The sequence below is a fragment of the Gopherus evgoodei genome, chromosome 1 (genome assembly GCF_007399415.2).
Source record: "Gopherus evgoodei ecotype Sinaloan lineage chromosome 1, rGopEvg1_v1.p, whole genome shotgun sequence".
NCBI classification, from domain to species: domain Eukaryota; kingdom Metazoa; phylum Chordata; order Testudines; family Testudinidae; genus Gopherus; species Gopherus evgoodei.
Window position 1 is genome coordinate 316,027,258 of NC_044322.1, and position 21,838 is coordinate 316,049,095.

Genomic DNA, 21,838 nt, shown 5'->3' on the forward strand with positions numbered 1-21,838 from the left:
ATGTTAGGCATAGACTGTTATGTTCTGTGAAAAAGCCAGTTGAGGCCAAACAGTTTGAAAGCTCTGGGTATTTGAAGTTATAACCATAGCTTAAAAATTAAACTGTAAGTCAACTATCCTAAATAGAATATCTTAAATATATATTAATAGGCATGCAGTTACACTTAATTTCAGCAGTCTGGGACATTCTTATTTACTTATTAGTGATTCAGTTGCTTCAGATCTTTACTTCACTTCAGTTACCTACCAAACAGTAGTTTCTAAGCGACAAGGAGAGTAAGGTTGCTAGGTGTCCGATTTTTGACCAGAACACCTGTTGAAAAGGGAACCTGGCAACTCTGGTCAGCACTTCTGACCAGACCATTTAAAGTCTAGTTGGCGGCAGCCCCGGCCAGAGCCTTCATCCTCTCCGCACCCCAACCCCCTGCCCCAGCCCAGTGAAAAATGAGCCAGGGTGTGGGAGAGCAAGCAATGGAGGGAAAGGGGGTGGATTGAGCAGGGATGGGGCCTCAGAGAAGGGGCAGAGGCCTCTGGGAAGGTGTGGGGCGGGGCAAGAGTGTCTGGTTTTCTGCAATTAAAAAGTTGGCAACCCTAAAGGGGAGAGAATCTATCATGGATATTTTTCAAATTACAGGCTGCTGATTCATCTGTGATCTAAATGCACTAAACTGAATCAATAATAGCTAACAATATGTATTCTTTCTAATTTTTAGTAGAATTCTCTCTCATTACTTGCATAAATGGACAGGCCTAAAGTTGTTAATTGTCCAAAAAAACTCTTTTTAAAAAGTAATTATTTTTAAAATCTAGAAAATAGTTTTTTGGGGGGAGGGATCTTTGTAAAGATTTTGTGTGTGTTTTTACATGTAATAGAGGAGCTTTTTTATGTTAGTTGGATCCACAGAACGTACTTTCAACCTTACTCCTTACTTAATGTGTTGGGGGGGGGGTTGTTTTTTTTGTGTTTTTTTTTTTTTTTTGGTTTGGGAATTTCCCAGTTTTTTGAGTGAACACCAAAAACATAAATTTGGTTGGGATCTAATGGACCCATATATACATGATATATGTTATGAGATGTACTAAAAATGAGTGTTTCTCCTTTTACAAGTCTATATGTTGTGGAAGTGAGAGGGAAGTTTATACATGGGTGGGACTGGTATACAGTGGTGAGAGAGGGGATGAGGACTTTTATCCACATGGAGAACATTAAATGCTTAAAACCTTAAATCTGGGAAGATTAAAATACTGCATTCTACTACATTAAGGCAGGCGTGCCTCTGTTGGGAGCTGGTCCTGTACTTCTGCACAGGATCCCTTTGAAGTCAGTGGGGCTCATGTGTGAGTAAGGGTCCATGTTTATGGGGTGTGTTTTTCTTTTGTTTCTGGGGTGGGGAGAGGATTAGCATCTTCAGCAATTCATTCATTATAACCAATTGAGAGTGAAATATATACTATCTCCAGTAACAATGATTACAATAGTTTGAATTAGTTAATAGTTTGAGTAGAATACTGTGCTACATAATTTGTAATAACAAAAGCTCTGATTTTTCTGTATGATAACACAAAGCATCAGTTCTTGAAAGGTACAAAACGTCTAAAAGATTTTGTCTGCAGTAACAGTAGGAACATAGACCTATACAAAGTGGTACATAAGAATGCAAAGCCTTTTGCCAGTAATGCATTCCACCAGTTCTGTGATACTGTATCATGCGAGGAAACTTTCCTGACCCAACTTGTGATCACTTTATGCCCTGAAGTATAAAGAAAAACACTTGTACTAGAGAACAGCAACAGTCCTCACCCCTGTTAATTCATATACAAAATAAAAGTGATCTCACACCGCATTTTATCAAAGATTTAATAGGAGAGGGCTATAATGAGGTCTCACGTTAATACTTCATTGCTGTTACAAAATCTGCTAGAGTTATGAAAGCTAAAGTATACTTGTGAAGTAAATGAATGAACTACACTCTGCATTATGCTTGGGTATTTTTAATTGGCTTTGTTCACTACAATGAGCTCTAGCTCATTAGTATGAAACAGTGATGCTCATCTTTAAATGTTAGAGCTAGAGGAGGTGCAGTAGTTGGAGATCATGTCTGATCATGGATACTGGAGTATAGTTTCCTAATCTATCATTCTTCTTTAAGTGTTTGTGTAACCCACACACCTGGGTGTGGTATTCATCTCATGGGCACTGAGACCACTTAAAGAGAGAGAGAAAGTGAGTCTGCTCTACAGCCTTAGCTAACAGCCAGTCGGCTTTTAGCTCATGCAGTAGAGGCTCATGCACTAAGCTCCAAAGGTCCCCAGTTCAATCCTGCCTGTTGACAACCTGGGTCTGTCAGCGTTACACTTCCTCATGTCATTTCCATTTTAGGTGGGCACACACCCACATGTGGTCATTGGAGATTTTTGCCTTAGTGATACTCATAGGGTTGGCTGTGATGCCCTCTGGAGTGCCATGCTCATGCCACAGTATATCAGGCGCCAGCAGCCCTGTGCCCTCTCCGTTCCTTTTTACCTCCCATGGTGGTTAGTCGGAGTGCCTTCCTTGCGTAAGCAAGAGCTAGTGGTTTTTTTTCTCTTATGAACTTCATGCCTTGGGCCTTTGTACATAGTTTGTATACAATAGTAGCTGTTAATTAGCAATTAAACATTTGTTAGTTAGTAGTTAGGGCCCCAGTCTCCAGGTTTAAGTCCTGCATGGACTGCAACAGGCTAAACCTGTGAGTGACCCCCACAGCAGCTGTCTTAAGTGCATGGGGGAGTCACACGTTAAGGATCAGTGCCAGATTTGTAAGACTTTTCGTCCCCACACCGAGGAGGAGCGGGATACCTGCCTCAGGGTCTCCTGATGAAGTCTGCCTTTCTCTCAGCTTCCAAGCCATCCAGACAGATCTCACCGAGTGCTTCGGCCTCTGTGTGCTGTGCACCACTGGCACTTGGCTCCTCCTGGCATTGTTTGACATTGTCGGCACTGAAGAATAAAGCTATGAAGTGCTCCTCATCACCAAGCAACATGGCCCAAGGGTCATCGACCAAAGGACCAGGGCCTGGCTGCCAGGTTACTCTGGAGCCATGTGATCATGCCTCCCCAGTTGGGTCTCCCGGCCCTTCTAAAGGTATGCCACCAACTCCTTGGAGCAGTATGGGACCCACATCCCTGCCTGCATCATCATCGTCCCAGGCTCCCCAGGCACTGAAGAGCACAATTCTCCACCAGCTCCGTTGATGACTCCAGTGCCGCAGGATTTGGCTATGGCTCCCCAAGAAGGAAAGCCAGCCTCTAAGACCCTTCAAGGGGAAGGGGAACACTGCCGGTCGCCGGACAGGAGGTGACGATCCTCTCTGCCACGTCGAAGGTCCCAGAACAAGTCCAAGTCATGTCATCCGTCGCCCAGACCAAGTCGAGATTCCTTCAGCATTACTCACCGGTACGGGGTCGGCACTCCCCATGCTACTCCTGACACCACTCATCCTCTCATCAGTTGTCCTCCAGACATTGGTCCCGATGGACTGCTCAGTGATCCCCGTCTCGGCACTGGTCTCCCCAGCACTGGTACTGCTCTCACCAGTACCGACACCAGTCTCCCACATCTGGTCAGTGGTTGCCGATAGCCATGAGCAGCAGACAGATGCAGTCATCAATGGCCCCTTCTCAGTCGCCAGAAGGTGATTCCTCCAGCACAGAGGGCTAGTTGAGCCCACTTTCTAGGTCCCATTGGTGAGATTGGTTGCCAGAACCTGCACTGTCATCTGCGGCACTGCAATGGCAGCACAACCAGCGCAATGTCCTTATTGGACCATGTAGGACGTACTGGTCATGATGATGCCTCTTCTTAGTGCTCCTTGGTGGTTGTGTCCGAGCATCGACCGGTGGCATTGGGCTTGGTGCCGGGGGCCTGTTCGGAGACCAGAGTGGAGGAACTTGTGCCCACCCTGAAGCCTCCATCCCTGGCGGTAGTTGGTGCCCCGGAACCTCCCCCAGCAGTTCAGTCTTCCTCCTTGTCCCCGGATGAAGTGATCGCAGGACCTTTGAGGGCTAGCCTCCTGGATGACTTCAGGGTGCATCAAGCCCTACTTCGGCACGTGGCTGAGAACTTGGGGCTGGAGGTGCAGGAGATGGCGGAGCAAGAGGACACCCTTTTCAATGGCCTCTATGCCCACCCAGGTCGCACCGCCTGTGCATAAAAAGGTTCTCAAGATTAGCCTAGGCCCTGTGGCAAACCCCCTACTACATTCCTCCCACCTCGAAATGGGCATAGAAAAAGTATGTCATTCTGGCCAAGGGTTTTGAATACCTTTATACCCACCCACCCTCAGGCTCAATGGGTGTGTCTGCGGCCAACGAGAAGGACAAACAGGGTCACACCTCCTCGACTCCCAAGAAGAAAGACTCCAAAATGATCAATCTATTTGGGAGAAAGATTTATTCTTACGCCAGCTTACAGTTTTGGGTGGCAAACTATCAGGCCCTGTTGGGCAGATATAACTTGAACCTCTGGGATGATCTTAAAAAGTTCCAGGAGTCCCTCCTGCAGGGTCTAGCCCAAGAGTTCGGCACCCTGGTGGAGGAGGGTACTGAAGCGGCCAGATACTCCCTGCAGATGGCCTGGGATGCTTGGGTGGTTGCATCGGCAGTTGTGACACCATGCAGTGCCTGTCTTCAAACGGTGGGCTTCTCCCAGGAAATGCAGATGTTCATGTTGACAGGGTTGGTCTTTTCTCTGAGCAGATTGACACCATGCTGCACGGGTTGAAGCACACTAGAGCCACCCTTCACTGGTTGGGCACTCATATGCCACAGTCTGCTAGAAAGTCCTTCCTGCCACCCCCGCACCAAGACCCTGGCAACCCCTCAGGCCTCTGCAAGAAGAAGGGACATGAGTTTTAGTCATTGACGCCCTTCTTCCTCCCACTCACTTGTGCAACCTGGGCCTGCCAAACATCTAGAGGGCCAAAAGTGCGGAATAAATTTTGTTATGCGCACCGAGGTAATGTGCAGATGTGCTCCACCAGTAGAAACAAAAAACCTAGATATAATGTATATTTTTTAGAAGTTACTAATAGGGATAATTACTCCAGCCAGGACAGGTTAGGCCTCTTAGAACTCACTACTCAAAGAATTTAAGTGTAAGAGAGAAATAAAAATTATGAAATGCATTGACCAGTCAAAACACTAAAATAACCCACTTTGAAAGAATAAAATTGCAGAGAATATATATGCATTGTTGGAAGTACCAAGAAGTAACAACAAACAAAAGTAACACAAGTATGTGTTGGGAGGTGAGTATGAAAGATTGTGTGTGTGTGTCTGTGTGTGAGAGAGAGAGAAAGGGAGGGAGGGAGGGAGAGAGGGAGAGACAGACAGAAGACAGAGATTGTGTGCTCTGGGGAAGTCTCTGGGAGACCATGCACTGCCTCCAAGGTAAAGGCACTCACTCACTGCCCGGAACAGTATTCAGACCTCTTGGGGCTGTCCCCTCTCTCCTGCTGGGGTACAGGGAGAGGGGAATACCCTGATATCAACACACCCCCCCTCTGCACAGCCAGCAGGAGGGTCCCAGGAGCAGCAGGGGCTCCAAGGTAGAGGGCAGAAGCAACATGGCTGCAAAGCAGCAGGGGAAGGACACCTGACTACACGCTGCTGGCTGGATGTGAGCGGCACTGCTAATCAACTGCATGGCACTTCAGTTACTCCTGGGCAGCCGCCCAAGTGCGCAGCTTAGAGGGAATGCAGCCTGGCGGCCATTTCAGCGTTCTACCCTCCTTTTTAAGGCAGGCCGGTCTTTGCCCATCCCATAATGACACTGTTCCTGAAAGCTATGGAGCAAGTTTTCCCGCATGTCTGGGACTCGGTTACCCTGTGGGATCTGAATCTTGTGCTGTCAAGGCTCGTGGGTCCCCCCTTTGAGCCCTTGGCTTCCTGCTCCTGTTATATAACCTAGTCCCAGATTTGGACCTTAGCGTCCAAAATATGGGGGTTACCATGAAAACCTCCAAGCTTAGTTACCAGCTTGGACCTGGTACTGCTGCTACCACCCAAAAAATTAGTGTTTTGGGGCACTCTGGTCCCCCCGAAACCCTTCCCTGGGGACCCCAAGACCCAAACCCTTGAGTCTCACAACAAAGGGAAATAAATCTTTTCCCTTTCCCACTCCAGGTGCTCCTGGAGAGATACACAGAAGCAACCTCCGTGAATCTAAGCACAGGGAGTCCACCCTCTGTAATTCCAATCCTGGAAACAAAAGCACTTTCCTCTTCACCCAGAGGGAATGCAAAATCAGGCTAGTAAATCTAACACACACAGACCTCCCCCTGACTTCTTCCTCCCACCAATTCCCTGGTGAGCTGCAGGCCCAATTCCCTGAAGTTTCCCACTAAAGAAAAACTCCAACAGGTCTTAAAAAGAAAGCTTTATATAAAAAGAAAGAAAAATACATACAAATGGTCTCTCTGTATTAAGGTGACAAATACAGGGTCAATTGCTTAAAAGAATATTGAATAAACAGCCTTATTCAAAAAGAATACAATTCAAAGCACTCCAGCAACTATATTCATGTAAATACAAAAGAAAACCAATAGAAACCTTACTGCCTTACTATATTTTGTACTTACAACTTGGAAACAGAAGATTAGAAAGCAGGAAACAGAAGTCCTCCCATAGCCGAGAGAGAGATAGATTCAAGACAAAGGACTCGCACACTACAAACCCTCCACCCAGATTTGAAGAAGTCTTGTTTCCTGATTGGTCCTCTGGTCAGGTGGTTCAGATTACTTCTTTCCAGGTGAAAGAGACATTAACCCTTAGCTATCTGTTTATGACAGCTCCCTCCTGCTTCTCTCCTGAAATGTCTCCTCCTTGGTCACTATAATTTGGGCCCAGAGGGTGTCCGAGATTAGGGAGCTCACGTCGGAGCTGCCTTATACACACTTGTGTAAGGACAAGGTCCAGCTGTGTCTGCACCCAGCTTTTCCGCCAAAGGTCATCTCCCAGTTTCATACTGGTCAAAACATATACTTGCCAGTGTTTTGTCCAAAGCCCCATGTGATGGATGAAGAATGCAGGCTGCATATCCTGGATGTCAGATAGGCACTGGGCTTCTGCATAGATAGAACAAAGCCATTCCATAAGTCAGCACAGTTGTTCAGTGCTGTCGCAGACAGGATGAAGGGGTTGTCTAGTGTCTGCCCAGAGAATCTCGTCTTGGATCAGGGCCTGCATCCGCTACTGCTATGAGCTGGCAAAGGTGCCCCTGCAGGCAATTGTGACTGCTCACTCGACTATGACACAGATATCAGAGGGGTAGCCATGTTAGTCTGGATCTGTAAAAGCAGCAAAGAATCCTGTGGCACCTTACAGACTAACAGACATTTTGGAGCATGAGCTTTCGTGGGTGAATACCCACTTCATCGGATGCATGACATGCTCCAAAACGTCTGTTAGTCTATAAGGTGCCACAGGATTCTTTGCTGCTATGACACAGATGTCATTGGCTGCCTTCCTGGTCCAGGTGCCGATGCAAGAAATCTGTCAGGCTGCCACCCAGTCGTCCGTCCACACATTCGCATCCTTACCCAGGAAGCTCGATATGACACTGCCTTTGGCAGGGCAGTACTGCAAGCTGCAAGACTGTGAACTCTGAGCCTGCCTCCAGGGTATACTGCTTGTGAGATACCTAGAATGGAATCAACATGAGCAAGCACTCAAAGAAGAAAAAACAGTTACCTACCTCTCTGTAACTGTTGTTCTTCAAGATGTGTTGCTCATGTCCATTCCCTTACCTGCCCTCCACCCTCCTGCCCCTCTGTTGGAGTTGTCAGCAAGAAGGAACTGAGAGGGTGTAGGGCCAGCAGTGCCTGATATACCGAGGCATGAGCGTGGCACTCCAGAGGGCGCCACAGCTGTCCATACAGGTACCGCTAAGGCCAAAATCTCTGATAACCATGCACATGGGCGGTTGCACATGTAAAATGGAATGGACACGAGCAACACAGCTCAAAGAACAACAATTACAAAAATATAGGTAACCGTTTTTTCCATTACCATTGCCTTCACATTTGCCACCTTCTCATCTTTTGATATACTAGTTCCTATTAGTAAAATATTAACAGTACGTGTTTTTGTTAGTGGCTCAGAGACCCCAGAACTTTCAGATGGTTGCCATCTGTTATTAGTGATGTACTGCAACTGGATTTCTTGAGCTGTTTTGTTACCTCGCTTTTATTTTCTTTTTGATAACTCAGTGTGGTTGTCATAAACAGATAGTAAAGGGTTAACAAGTCCAGTAAACCTGGCTAACACCTGACCAAAGGACCAATCAGGAGACAAGATACTTTCAAATCTCAGTGGAGAGAAGTCTTTGTTTTGTGCTGTTTTCTTTGTTCTCTGTTCTCTCTGGGCTCTGAGAGGGACCAGACACGTAAGCAGATATCTCCAAGTTTCTGAAACAGCCTCTTCTGTTCAATTTAGTAAGTACCAGTTAGAGAGGCGGTTTAGTCTTTTTGTTTGTTTTTCTTTATTTGCAAATGTGTATTTGCTGGAAAGATTGTATCTCTGTTGCTGCAACTTGTATTTGTGCTGGGGGGAGGATTCTCCCTGGTGTCTATAAGCTGAAAGACCCTGTAACATTTTCTATCTTGATTTTACAGAGACAACTTTTACTTTTTTCTTTCTTTTATTAAAAGCTTTTCTTTTTAAGAACCTGAACAATTTTTTGGTTATCTTGTGTAAGACCCCAGAGGAGGGAGTCTGCACTCACCAGGGAATTGGTGGGAGGAAGGAGAGAAGTGGGGAGGAAAAGCCTGATTTCTCTCTGTGTTAAGATTACTGTCTCTCTCTCAGGGAGAGTCTGGGAGGGGGAGAGAAGGTGAGGAAGGTGAATTTCCTCTCTGTTCTAAGATTCAAGGAGTTGAATCACAGGGATCTCCCCGTGTTACCCAGGGAGGGGGAATCTGGGAGGAAGAAAGGAGGAAGGAATGGTTTATTTCCCTTTGTTGTTAGACCCAAGGGATTTTGGGTCTTGGGGTCCCCAGGGAAGGGTTTGGGGGCCAGAAAGTGCCCCAAAACACTAATTTTTGGGTGTGGCAGCTCTATCATTTCTAAGCGAGTAATTAAGCTTAGGGGGGTTCATGCTGGCACCCCATCTTTTGGATGCTAAGGTTCAGAGTGGGGGTTCATACCATGACAGTGGTGTGTTTAATCTTTCTTACCTAAACCATCACTTCCACAGGAATATTCTCTCCCTCCCATTCCCCTCCCCGTATTTCTTTTAATCTTTCCAAAATTTCTTTGCTTTTGCAAATTACAATAGGTGATACTTGACTTTGTTTCCAAAAATGAATTTTAAAAGTACACTGTGTAGAATAAACCTGTGTTGTCTCCTTCCCCGAGTGACTCATTCCTGGTTTGAAGCAAGCACAGATCCTGTTTAATTCAAAAAATCTTGGAATACAGGTGAAATTTATATTTGTGTGATATTATGTTTTCTTCTTACTAATCTTGCCTTTGTTTAAAAGCGATAATTCTGGAGAGTCAGCCCATTATTTCAAAAAGATGCAATAGTACTTTTCACTTAATTAAGAAACAAGATTGTAGCTATTTAAGGTGTTCCATTTCATTCTTAAATTAGCTCCCTTGGTAAACTACCATAACATTTAGGAAGTAAAAGAAGCTTTATCAGAATAATTGACACTATACTAATAAGCATGTATATTTAATCAGAACATAGCACAGTGTATAGGATTAATTAGGCTCCATAATTAATTTCCCCTCTACCAGGGTGAAGCTTACAGACCTAGGATCTCATAGAATAATAGATCACCATCTCTTTATAACAGCCTTTAAGATACTTGAAGATTATCAGGTCCATCCTCAGTGTTCTTTTCTCAAGACTAAACATGCCCAGGTTTTTTTTATTTTCCTCGTAGCTCAGGTTTTCTAAACCTTTGATCACTTCTGTTGCTCTCCTCTGGACTGTCTCTAGTCTGTCCACATCTTTCCTAAAGCATGGCATGCAGAAATGAACACAGTACTGCAGCTGAGGACTCACCAGTGCCTAGTAGAGCAGGACAGTTACTTTCTGTGTGTTACATACAACACTTATGTTACCACACCCCAGAATGATATTAGCCTTTTTTACATATGTATCCCATTGTTAACTCTTACCCAGATCCTTTTCTATGGTACTGCTGCCTAGCCAGTTATTCCCCATTTTGTAGTTGTGTAGTCAATTTTTTCCTTCCTAAGTGGAGTATTTACACTTGTCTTTACTGAATGTCACCTTATTGATTTCAGACAAATTGGAGAATTCATCAAAATTCTTCTGAATTCTAATCATAGAATATCAGGGTTGGAAGGGACCTCAGGGGGTCATCTACTCCAGCAGGACCAATCCCCAGACAGATTTTTACACCAGTTTCCTAAACAGCCCCCTCAAGGATTGAACTCACAACCCTGAATTTAGCAGGCCAATGCTCAAACCGCTGATCCTGTCGTCTAAAGTGCTTGCAACCCTTTCCAGCTTGGAGTCATCTGAATATTTTATAAGCATAATCTCTGCTCCATTATCCAAGTTATTAATGAAAATATTGAATAGTACTGGATCGAGGACTGACCCCTGCAGGACCCCACTAGATATGCCATCCTAGTTTGATAGCAAACCTTGATAACTACTCAGTACAGTCCTTCAGCCAGTTGTACACCCACCTTATAGTAATTTCATCTAGACCACATTTCCCTCATTTTGCTTATCAGAATGTCATGTCACAAGCCTTAATAAAATCAAGATGTGTCACATCTGCAGCTCCTTCCCTGTCTCTCTCCCTCCCCCCCGCATGCCTGTAACCCTGTAAAAGAAGGAAGTTAGGTTGGTTTAGCATGATTTGTTCGTGACAGATCTATCTCAGAAGTTATTTATTACCCTATTATCCTGTGGGTGCTTACAGACTGATTGTTTAATAATTTATTCCACTATTTTTCTGGGTACCAAAGTTAGGCTGATTGGTCTATAATTCCCCGGGTTCTCTTTGTTCCCCTATTTAAAGATAGGTACAATGTCTGCCCTTCTCCAGTTCTTTGGAACCTTACCTGTCCTCCATGAGTTCTCAAAGATAACTGCTAATGATTTACAGATTGCTTTAGCTAGTTCCTTCAGTATCCTAGAGTTAATTTCCTCAGGCCCTGTAGACTTAAATACATCTACCCTATCTCAATATTCTTTAACATGTTCTTTCTCTATTTTGTCTTGTTCCTTTTTCTTGTTGTTAATATTAATTTTGTTAATCATCTGGTCACCATTAATTTTATTAGTGAAGACTGAAGCAAAATAGTACTCCCTGGGGGAATTCTGTACCAAAAAATTAAAAATTCTGCAAAATTCTGCTTATTTTATTTGTCAAAATAACATCATATAATCACACCAGTTTCAATTATTTGGTAATTTATTTCAAAATACTTGTCAGCAACTACATCTGTAACAATACAGACACAAAAATATTCCCTCAGAAGTAGAGAGTTAAAGAAACCCCTGTTTCTCAGACCCCTCCCACTCAGAGCCCAGGAGGGGGGCCAGATACCTGCACCACCTACCCCCAGAGCCCAGCTGTGGGTTGTCCCCCCAGCCCAGACACCTGCACCCCCTACCCCAGAGTCCAGGCATAGGGGCCCCTGCAGCCCAGACACTCTAGCTCCCAGAGCCCTGCTGCAGGCCTCCCTGCCCAGACACTCGCACCCACTAATCCCCCAGAGCCCAGCCACAGGGCCTCCCACATCCCTTAACCACCAGAACCCAGGGATCCAGAGGGAGAAAAAGCCTGATCCTGGATCCCGGCTTGTGTGGAGTTTCCTGCGCACCATCTCCTTCCTTCAGGGTGTGCAAGGAACTGCAGCTCCTGAAACCCTCCAGCTCCTCCTCCCACCTCATAGTATCTTCTGTTTGCAAGTTGGGCTCTGCTTGGTCCAGCAGCCCCTAGTGGCAGCCAGCAGCTCTGCAGCCCATTTCTGTAGGAGAAAGGAAATTCTGCATGCACAACATTAATTTCTGTGCAAATTCTGCATGCACAATGGTGCAGAATTCCCCCTGGAGTGAAAATAGGCATTCAACACCTCAGCCTTCTTGATGTCATCTGTTATTAGCTCTTCTTCCCTTCTTTTTCCCTCATCACTCTCTTGCTCCTAATGTGTTTATAGCACCTCTTATTGCTTATGTCCATTGCTAAGTATAAATCATTTGTTTCTCATTGGTAACTCAGCCTTTCTGATTTTGTATATGCTTTATGTATCCCTGAATGTTTGTATATTATTCTTTTGTACTTATCCTCAGCCATGTGTGCATGTTTTGACTTTTGTAGGATTCGTTTTTTGAGTTTTCAGGTCATTAAAGAGTGCCTGATGGAGCCACATCAACCGCTTACTATACTTCCTCTCTTTCCTTCATATCAGAATAATTTGCTGTTGTGTCTTTATCTTTGTCTATATCTTTGTAAATCTAAACCTTTGTTGTTGTTGTTGTTAAGAAAAGAGTGGTTACTTCAATTTTTCTGCAACACATCAAAAACCAATATGAGCTTGCTTTTGTTGCAAAAGGTAACTTGCGTTCACTGTAAACTGAGCTGTACATATTCCTTATTATGACATAGTTGGTGACGCTTGTGCGCTGAGGAATAAACAAAAGGGAACTGTACCAATTTCTAACTAATCAGAAATAGAAGATAAAAATCAAAAGTAACCAAATTGAGCATCAGAGGAGGGAGAGTCCATATTTTTTGTGTGTAGGATTTTCCTATGTCAGGAAACTGGAACTCTGTGTTTCAACTTATGGTATTTGCTTGTAATTCTTCCTTTTGGGAGGGTTGGGCAATGTTTGCCCACCCATACCGCCTCCCCCACTTTAGATAGATACTGTAGCTCTAAACTGCCTTTCCTCTTCATATCTACACAGTATTCTCAGGTAACATAGGCTCAACATTTGTTTTGGGGAGATGAATAAATATTGCAGAATTCCTGCATCACTGTTAGGAACCAGAATAGGGAAAAGCCAGTTACTCTTCTCCATAGTTCTGTCATTATTTAACCATATTTTTAGGATTCTGCAAACTTACATGATTCTTTAGAAAGATATTGTCACAAGCAGGATATGGGCAGTCTGGCCTAGCAGGTGGAACTAGGAGTCAGGCCTAGTGGTCAAAGCCCAAGCCAGGAAGCAGGAGTCGAAGCTGGGAGACAAAAGTGAGCTGAGATGCAGGTCTGTCACTATGATTGACAGAGATGTATCTCATTACACAGACATCTCCTGGAACTCCTCTTGGGCTGAAATAGGGTTTGTAGACCAGTCAGGGACCATGAGGGAAGCAGTCAGTCCAACCTTCTGAGTGGATACTTCCTATGCTATTTATCTCCAGAGGGTTTGTGTGACAATGCATGTGGCCGTACCACAGCTGTCAGGTAGTAGCACAGAGGCACTGTTTGTCACCCAGACCCAGATTCCAGACCCATCCTCGCATAACCTTGAAGATAAGATGCCCCATGAATTTACAACATCAGGCCCCAAACTTGCAAAACTCTTATGGACATGAATATCCTTACTTACCTGAGTAGACCCATTTAATTTTGTAACCCTTCTGCCTATCTGAGTTAGCAACAACAAGGGCCGGGTTCAGTATCTAGGAGTTCCGTTTCAATAACAAAATGCAAAACCGGCTCGAGCCCCCATCCAGTACCCCGGAACAATTACATACCACCCCCCAGGCACCTCTAAGACACATTACTTCCCCTCTCGCAAGCACGGAGTCTGAGTATAGCAAAACCCTTTTAATAAAGGTGGGAAACATAGCAACATCATGTTGAGGAAACACCACAAACAGGATTCATAACACAAACTATGAACAGAAGACCCACCCCCAAGTAAGTTTGGCAGTGTCCTTTTCCCCTCAGGATCTTAAGTCCAGCAACCCAAAAATCACCCAAAAGTCCAACAACTCAAAAGTCTCTGTCCCTGGTCAGTGCAGCCCCAGAGTTCAAAAGTTTATCTGTAGAGTTTTACCTCCCAGCCTGGGTGGCAATGGGGAAGCGGGCACAGGGATATTACGGGGCACCTTACATGGTCTGAGGCAGACTGCCCCACTTTTCCATGGGATTCTGCTGCAGCCTTCACCGCGAGCCACTCCGCCAGCCGCTCTGCTCCACTCCACACATCTGTCCCATGAGCCACTCCAGCCGTTCTGTGAACTGCTCCACTCTGCCAGCCACTCTGCTCCACCAGCTGTCCCATGAGCCACTCCAACTGTCCCACGAACTGCTCTGCCAGCCGCTCCACAATATCTTCAAGCTCCCCGACTACTTAACATAGCACTCAATGAGTTCAGCTTTTTAGTGATTTCAGCTTATAGTAGGAAGCCTCAGTGCTGGTGCACCAATGGCCCAAAGTGAATTCAGCTCAGTAGCTTGTAACTAGACTCCTAACAGAATTAAAATTACCTCCTGATATTCCACAGTGGAGAGAGAAGGGGGTGCAATTGGTGTTTCAAGCTCTCAAAAGGGTCCCGAACAATACTTGTCCCCAGCATCTTTCAATTCACTGAGTTGTGGTACTCTTGTCTAGCGAGTGCTACTTAGCTGATGGCAAGTCTCTGTGTCATAAAACAGTTCCACTGTATTTGATTCACTTAATCAGGGTAACAACACTTTATTCTTCCTGTCCCAATAACAGAAACTGAGGATCCCACAGCAGCCAAAGTGACCATTTGGGCTGCTGTGGGCTCATGCTAGGCAAGGTGGGTGTGCCTATGCAAACAAGAACTCACAACTCACCACAATTCCACAACTCACCACAATTCACCACCAGATGTCAGGGTAGAGCTCATCTTGACTCTGCTTACAATTTAATGGGACTGGAATACTCAAATAGGTAAAGTTATTCACATCTGTAAGTTGTTTGGAAGTTTGGGCCCTAAGATAAACAAGGTAAACAAAAGTCAGACCTAAAACCAAAGTTCAGGAAGAGGACAGCTGTGGAGAGATTGTTGGAAAGAAGAAGGTAAGTAATGTTTATGGAAGAGTGTCTTTTAAAGAGGATTTTGTAGGAGATGAGACGGGGCCTGATGGTATAGCATGCTAAGAGTAAAAAAGAAACAATGCAATAAGTAATGCAACAGATAGGGAATGAGGGCAGGAATAGGAGGAAGTGAGGCAAGAGAAGAAGTCTGATGCAGTATTATATAAGGCAAGGATGGGCTATTACCAGCCTAGGGGGTTGATTCTGGCCTTCCACATCATTTTATTTTGGTCAACCACATCCCAGCTTGGGATAGGGGATCCAGTGGCAGCAGGGCCAGGAAGGGAGAATGGTGAGGGCCCTGCCTTCCCACAGATATGCATGTCACATGACGCTGTGGCAAGACCAAAGGGTTGGAGAGGGAACTTGGGCCAAGATCTGAGAGACAGGAGCTGCCAGTGCAGGGTGAGCGCACACTTGTCTCACTCTCCACCCCTTCCTTGCTTCTAGAACCTGGACCTGCACCATCCGTGGCACACACTCCAGCCTGCCAAAGAGTTTTAGTGGATTCCTTGACCCTCTAGCACAGTGGTTCTCAAACTTTTGTACTGGTGACCCCTTTCACATAGCAAGCCTCTAAGCCCCCTTATAAATTAAAGACACTTCTAAATATATTTAATCCCATTATAAATGCTGAAAGGAAAGGGGGGTTTGGGGTGGAGGCTGACACCTCGTGATCCCAAATGTGACCCCCAGTTTGAAAACCCCTGCTCTAGCACCCTAAAGTTGCCCATCCCTGACATAGGGCATTTAAGGTGCAAGCAAAGAACTTGAATTTGATGTGGTAAGAAATGGAAAGCTAATGAAGAGGCTTCAGGAGATGACGGTGACATGACTGAAATGACTGGAGGGGCAGAAAACTTTGGTAATGGTATCTTGGCTGCAGTGGAGGAGGAGTAAGTGCGAAGAGGGCAGACCAGAAATAAGGTTGCAGCAACTAAGGTAGGAGAGCACCAATGGATGGATGAGAGATTTAGCAATGGGGATAATGAAGAAGGAGCTAATACCCTGAGTGTCTGCAGTTGGTGTAGGTACTGATGTGTGGTATTGGGTGTGAACCAGTGCCAGGAGGAGAGAGAAGCAACAACAAATAAGTACAGCAAAAGCTATAACGGGTCGGCAACCTTTCAGAAGTACTGTGCCGAGTCTTCATTTATTCACTCTAATTTAAGGTTTCGCGTGCCAGTAATATATTTTAACATTTTTAGAAGGTCTCTTTCTATAAGTCTATAATATATAACTAAACTATTGTTGTATGTAAAGTAAATAAGGTTTTTAAAATGTTTAAGGAGCTTTATTTAAAATTAAATTAAAATGCAGAGCCCCCTGGATCAGGACCCAGGCAGTATGAGTGCCACTGAAAATCAGCTTGTGTGCCGCCTTTGGCACATGTGCCATACCCCCTGAGCTATAATAAGGCAAAAATAACTTGCTGGCAAAAGAGGTGGCCAAAAGTGTGCTCGAAACCTGGGGAGTGCTTTAAAGCGATCATTGACAACAAGGCATGGCCTGCTATGAGTGGAAACCAAATTACACATCGTACTGTCAGTGGATGAAGTGACCATGGCCAGCCCTAGGAGTTTTGGTGCCTATGGTAGAAGATATTTTTGACACTTCTAACCAGCTAAAGAAAAAAAGGGGGGGGGAATTTGGTGCCCATGAATATTTGTGCCCAGTGTGATTGCCCTGATCACCCACCCCTATGTCTTGTCCTGTATAGGGTGGGTGGGTTGGTTGGTGAATTTTATTTGTGTTGATTATTTCAAAGAGGCACAGTGGCAGCAGGTGTTTCAGTGAGGGCTATTGCCCCAGACTTTGAGAGAGGAGTCATGACCTTCTGTGACCCTGACTAGCCAGCAGTTAGAGTCCAACTCTCACCAGCCCAACTCTCTCCTGTGCCTCTGGGGCTGTGGGAGGGGCTGTTTGCCCCTTAAAAATAACTGTGGGACACAGTCTCCACCTGTCTTTCCTGCCCTACAACAGTATATGGGTCCTACTCTTCCCTCCCCATCCATTTGGGCTCGCCCCTCCCCCCATCCCTGAGCTGTACTCTCCTCCCACCTAGCTGCCTTGCCATACTGTCCTGATAGGCTTGCTCTGTGTAGGCAGGGATGGAGAGTGATTGCCTGAGCCAGTTAAATGCATGGTAAGGGCCCAGAGATGCTGCATTTCATTGCCTGCTCCCTCCCATGACCTGAATGGCAGCAATGACTCTTCCTGGGCATTTGGCACTACTCTCTCCCGCCCCCCATTAACACCAGGGCAGCTGCCCTCAGTGGCCATCCCTTGCACTGGTCCTGGAAGTGAAGTAGTGATCCTGTGTTGATGTGACAGATATAGCAATTTCCTAGATAAACCTTATTGTCAGAACCCCAGTATTAAACCCAGGCCTAGCAGGTCCTTAAGCGGCATCCTTAGCTGCTGTGCCATGGCACTGCTCCCCCAACCAACAACCTTAGTGTTAAAGACCCACAGCAACCACACCCCAGGCCCTGATTTGACAGATAGGCAGCACTCTCATTGAGTGTCTGTACTAAAAATACTCTAACAGGAAGAGAGACCTGTCTGAGCAACCGACCATTGCCTACTCGTTGCTCCCCATACAAGAATTTGTACATTTGTAAGTACTTGTTCAATATTTTGAACAAATAATTGTTTCATGTTGAGTGAGCTGTTCATTTTGACTATTCAGTGGAGGGGGACATATTCACTCCTATGCAGATAACTTGATCAGAGCTGTGCAACCCTTAATGGGTACATAACCTTAGCATTTCTTGCCACCTTGCCTGACTTTCCTTCCCCAACCAAATGACCTGGACCCTTGGATTGGATCTTCTGGCTACTGATCCTAGTGAGAATTCTGACCCTTGCCCTGGACTGCCTCTGATACAGCTTTACCTGCCGGCTATCCAAACATCTGCACATACTTGACTGTACTGCACCTTAGCTCGCCTCAGCCACTGGGCATCACATTTATTTATTTGAACTTAATTCAGCGTGGTTTCACTTAAGTATCTTTAGGAGTTTGTTGTATTAAAAAGGTAGCTGTGAATGTATTATTGTGGAACTATGTGTAAGGTCTGAAGGGGAGAGAGCTGTCTAATGTAAACCCTGGGAAATGTTATGAGCTTCAAAGGGTTGTTTGAAACAATGTAAACTTTGAAATTGGATTTCCTGGAAATCTCTAGAGGGGTGTGTATGCAAATATAACTTCCGTGTACCTAGTCTCAGATCAAAGGCCCAGGCTGTACAAAGGAGAGACTAAACTTGTCATGAGGGTGCTTGTCCTGAGCCAAGGCGGTTATGAATGTCTGACCACAGGATTGGTGGGGTTTAAGTACTTCACCTGCCAGAGCCATTGTTGGAGTTGGGCTGATCTCTGGTAAGCTTATTAGCATGTATGTAGGTTCTTTTATTATTTTACGTATAATACTTTTTAATGTAAGATTAAATGTGCTTGGTTAGAAAGAGCTGTGTGTGGTAATTTAACTGTGGGCAATTATGCTGTTTATAGCCTCTTAGGAAGGTAAGCAAAGCAGGCCTGCTGAGACAGTCTGATTTGCTGGGATATTCATAATCAAAGATGTAGGCAGGGAGCTTTGCATCCTGGAAATACCCTGGTCAGGAGTGGGAGAGAGATGTGTGTCTCTACCCAACAGAAGTGATGGGGAAAGGGAAGCTATAAGCCTGAAATTGGGTGCCCCTTGCTGAACTACGGAGGGGGAATACAGGTTCAGGTGTTCTGAACTGTGGTAGATGGAACAACAGTATATTGTGCTTAGAAACGATTTGTCATGGCACATTTTGCACTATGACTTTGGAGCTATGAAAGGAGAAAGTTTAAACACAAATATCTTTGATAATTAGCAAAACAAGAAAGAGAATATCTTATATTTTAAAATAGGAGGATGTGTACTGAGTACAATACATCTTAATTTCTTCCAGTGTAAATGTCTCTTAAATATCAGTACTAGATTATTTTTACTTTAAACATTTAACTGATGTGGATTTTATTCTCCACAGTCAGGATGGTGTAAAACCCGAGTAACTCCACTGAATACAGTAGCATTACTCCAGATTTATTGAGAGCAGTTTAGCATTGTTTCCTGTTTGCTCTATAGGGGTCAGTTTCTCTGCTTAGCTACATTAGTGTAAACCCTTAGTAACTGCGTTGATGTTAGTGGACTTATGGCACTCCAGATTTGCACATGATTTATCTGTTTATAAAAGTATTTAATATACTATAAATGGAAGAATGGGGATGTTTGTGTATTGTTACAGTTGTGCTCATAACAATATTTTTTAAAGAAGTATTTGTCAGTTTAATTTAAGGTTGAAATAGGTACATAATATATACAATCTTAAGAGATCCCATGGTATTTTGTTTTGCCGTGTATCTTTTGTCTTTGTTGCGGTAGATGATTTTTTTTAATTAAAAAGAAATTATGACATTCATTGGCATATGCAAGTCAACAAACTAGGCAGTGACATTAATAAATAGCATTTACGTTTTAAATAGGCTCTTATTGGCAGGCACATTGGTTTTGTTTTATTTACTTCTAACACTTAAGATTTTTATTAATCAGTTTTCCACCTCTTCCATTCACTTGTTTTCTGATGCCTCCACTCTGGTACCCATAGCAACACTTGCTAATGCTAATGAAACTGCAACATGTTAAGCTCCCCGACAGAGCAGCCCTGTTAAATATGGCTATTAAACACAGTTGTTATTTCTGTTACTTTCAGCTCCCAGCAGAGACCTGCTGTATGGAAACTCTTTCCTGAGATACCAGGATTTGGTGACTTATTGCTCTTCTTAAACCTGTCTGATTATGACTGGAACAAAGTCTCCTGTTGGGCTGTGGATGCTCCAGACTATATACAATTTCTATAAAACTGACAAGGTTTAGCTGTAGGATGAAGTAATCTTTTGAAGTACTAATTTGCATTCAATGAAATGCTGTAGACTAGAGGGTAGAGGCTGATTGATCTTGGGGAAGCTTGGAGATGTGTTGTCTCTTAGAGCACATGGACATTTTAACTAACTCCCATGTATCATTGATAGTGTTTTAATGAGCAGAAATAATGGCCAGATAATCCTTCATGAACTAAGACTGAATGGTAATTCAAGTTAATAGGAGTGCTTGAGCTTTTTCAATAGAAAACTGGGAAATTGTTCTGTGTATTGTGATTCTTCTTTCACTGAGAACATGTTTTTGATGTGCTATTTGGATGGAGGGGAAATAGCATGCTGTATGTGTAATTAGTTGTAAATACTGTTGGCCAGTTGTTAATCATCTTTCATACTCTGTAAAACAAAAGAGAAATCCGATAACAAATGGAAAAACTCTTCCAAGGGTATCACTATAAATTAAATGTGAGAATGTTGCTAATACTGAATTAATTTACTGGCACAGCAAGTCAGCAGCAGAGAGAAGTTGTAATATGTATAAGACACGTGTGGAGCCAATGTGTTTGCTAACCTATTATAGATTTTGGATTTTTTTCCGTTCCTTCTATTAAAGCTTTTAATGTAGCTATTTCTAGAAGAGTGTCTATGCATAGGTTTGCATTTGGTACCAACTTACTTTAGGGAATTTCTTTAAGTACCTAGATTAATATACTTTTGCTCACAATGACAAAGACAGTAATATTCTCTCACTATCTAGAAAGATGTCTGTTGCTCTTATGTGAGGTGGTAGTTTTGGGGGGAGAGGCTGTTTAATGAGTCTGGGATTTTTTTTGTTTTTGTCTTCCTCTTCTCTTACCTTGTGCCCGTTGTGGTAAGTCCATTTATTTGCCTGTGTCTTTTGTTACATTCATTTTTATTTTAGGGTTATTTCAAGTTCCTACTAATCTCCTCATGATATTAACCAGCTGTATTAATGAGATAATAAACCAGGCTTGTTGCTAATAAATTGATTCATTCAACTGCTGAATTTAATTAGAAAGACACTAAACATTCCAGCAGATGTTCTTATTTCGTTTCATTATACTTGTGTTGTCATACAGAGGGTTTATAAATATATACTGTACAGCTCTATTTACATAATATAAACTTAAACATAAAACCTTGTTGTACCAGAAATCAGAAAATATTGACATTAAACCTAAAAAATGAGTTTTTTATAATTTTATGTTAAAAATTATAAGTGAGGTTCATGTTCTTGGATTTTCTCCAGGCTTGACTTTTTTAGTGCTGTTCTAATATAAGTTAACACTGTAACTTCAGATATAGACACTTCACAAACTTTTGTTCCAGGATTCAAATGTTTGTTTCTAATAATGTTCTCTAAGCTACAGATGTGTGTCCTGTAACAAACATTTGTGAATACTAGACCTTACAGTTGTGTTAGTTAATGTGTTAACTAGCAGTTAGCTAACGTGACTGAAAACTGTAGTCTAGATAAACACTAAGTAGGCTACGCATAGTGCACTGCAATGGAATCAACTGGACTTCCATGAAGTGTTTGCTAAACCTTACTCCAAATGAATTGCACCCACTCTGTGCTTCTGAGATGATGATCTCCCCTTTGTGCAAAGTAGGTGAAATGGTAGTTCATAGACTGGAAGACCAGAAGGTACCATTACGACCATCTCTTAACGTACATACCTCTGTACACAGAGGTCTTCCAGGGAGTACACCAGCTCCTCTAGATATTTGCCTAGGCTTACAACAGACTACATAAAAAGCACTAGCAAAGTCAGTAGAAACTAAAATTTCGTACAGATAATGACTTGTTTATACTGCACTATATACTAGACACTGAAATGCAAGTACA

The 21,838-nt window shown here is 43.7% G+C and overlaps 1 protein-coding gene across 1 annotated transcript in view; it reads left to right on the top strand.

The window, feature by feature from the left end:
* The window catches only part of ZNF277 (zinc finger protein 277), an 87,239-nt gene that overhangs the window by 6,352 nt on the left and 59,049 nt on the right, over positions 1–21,838 (top strand). The window lies entirely within an intron of this gene.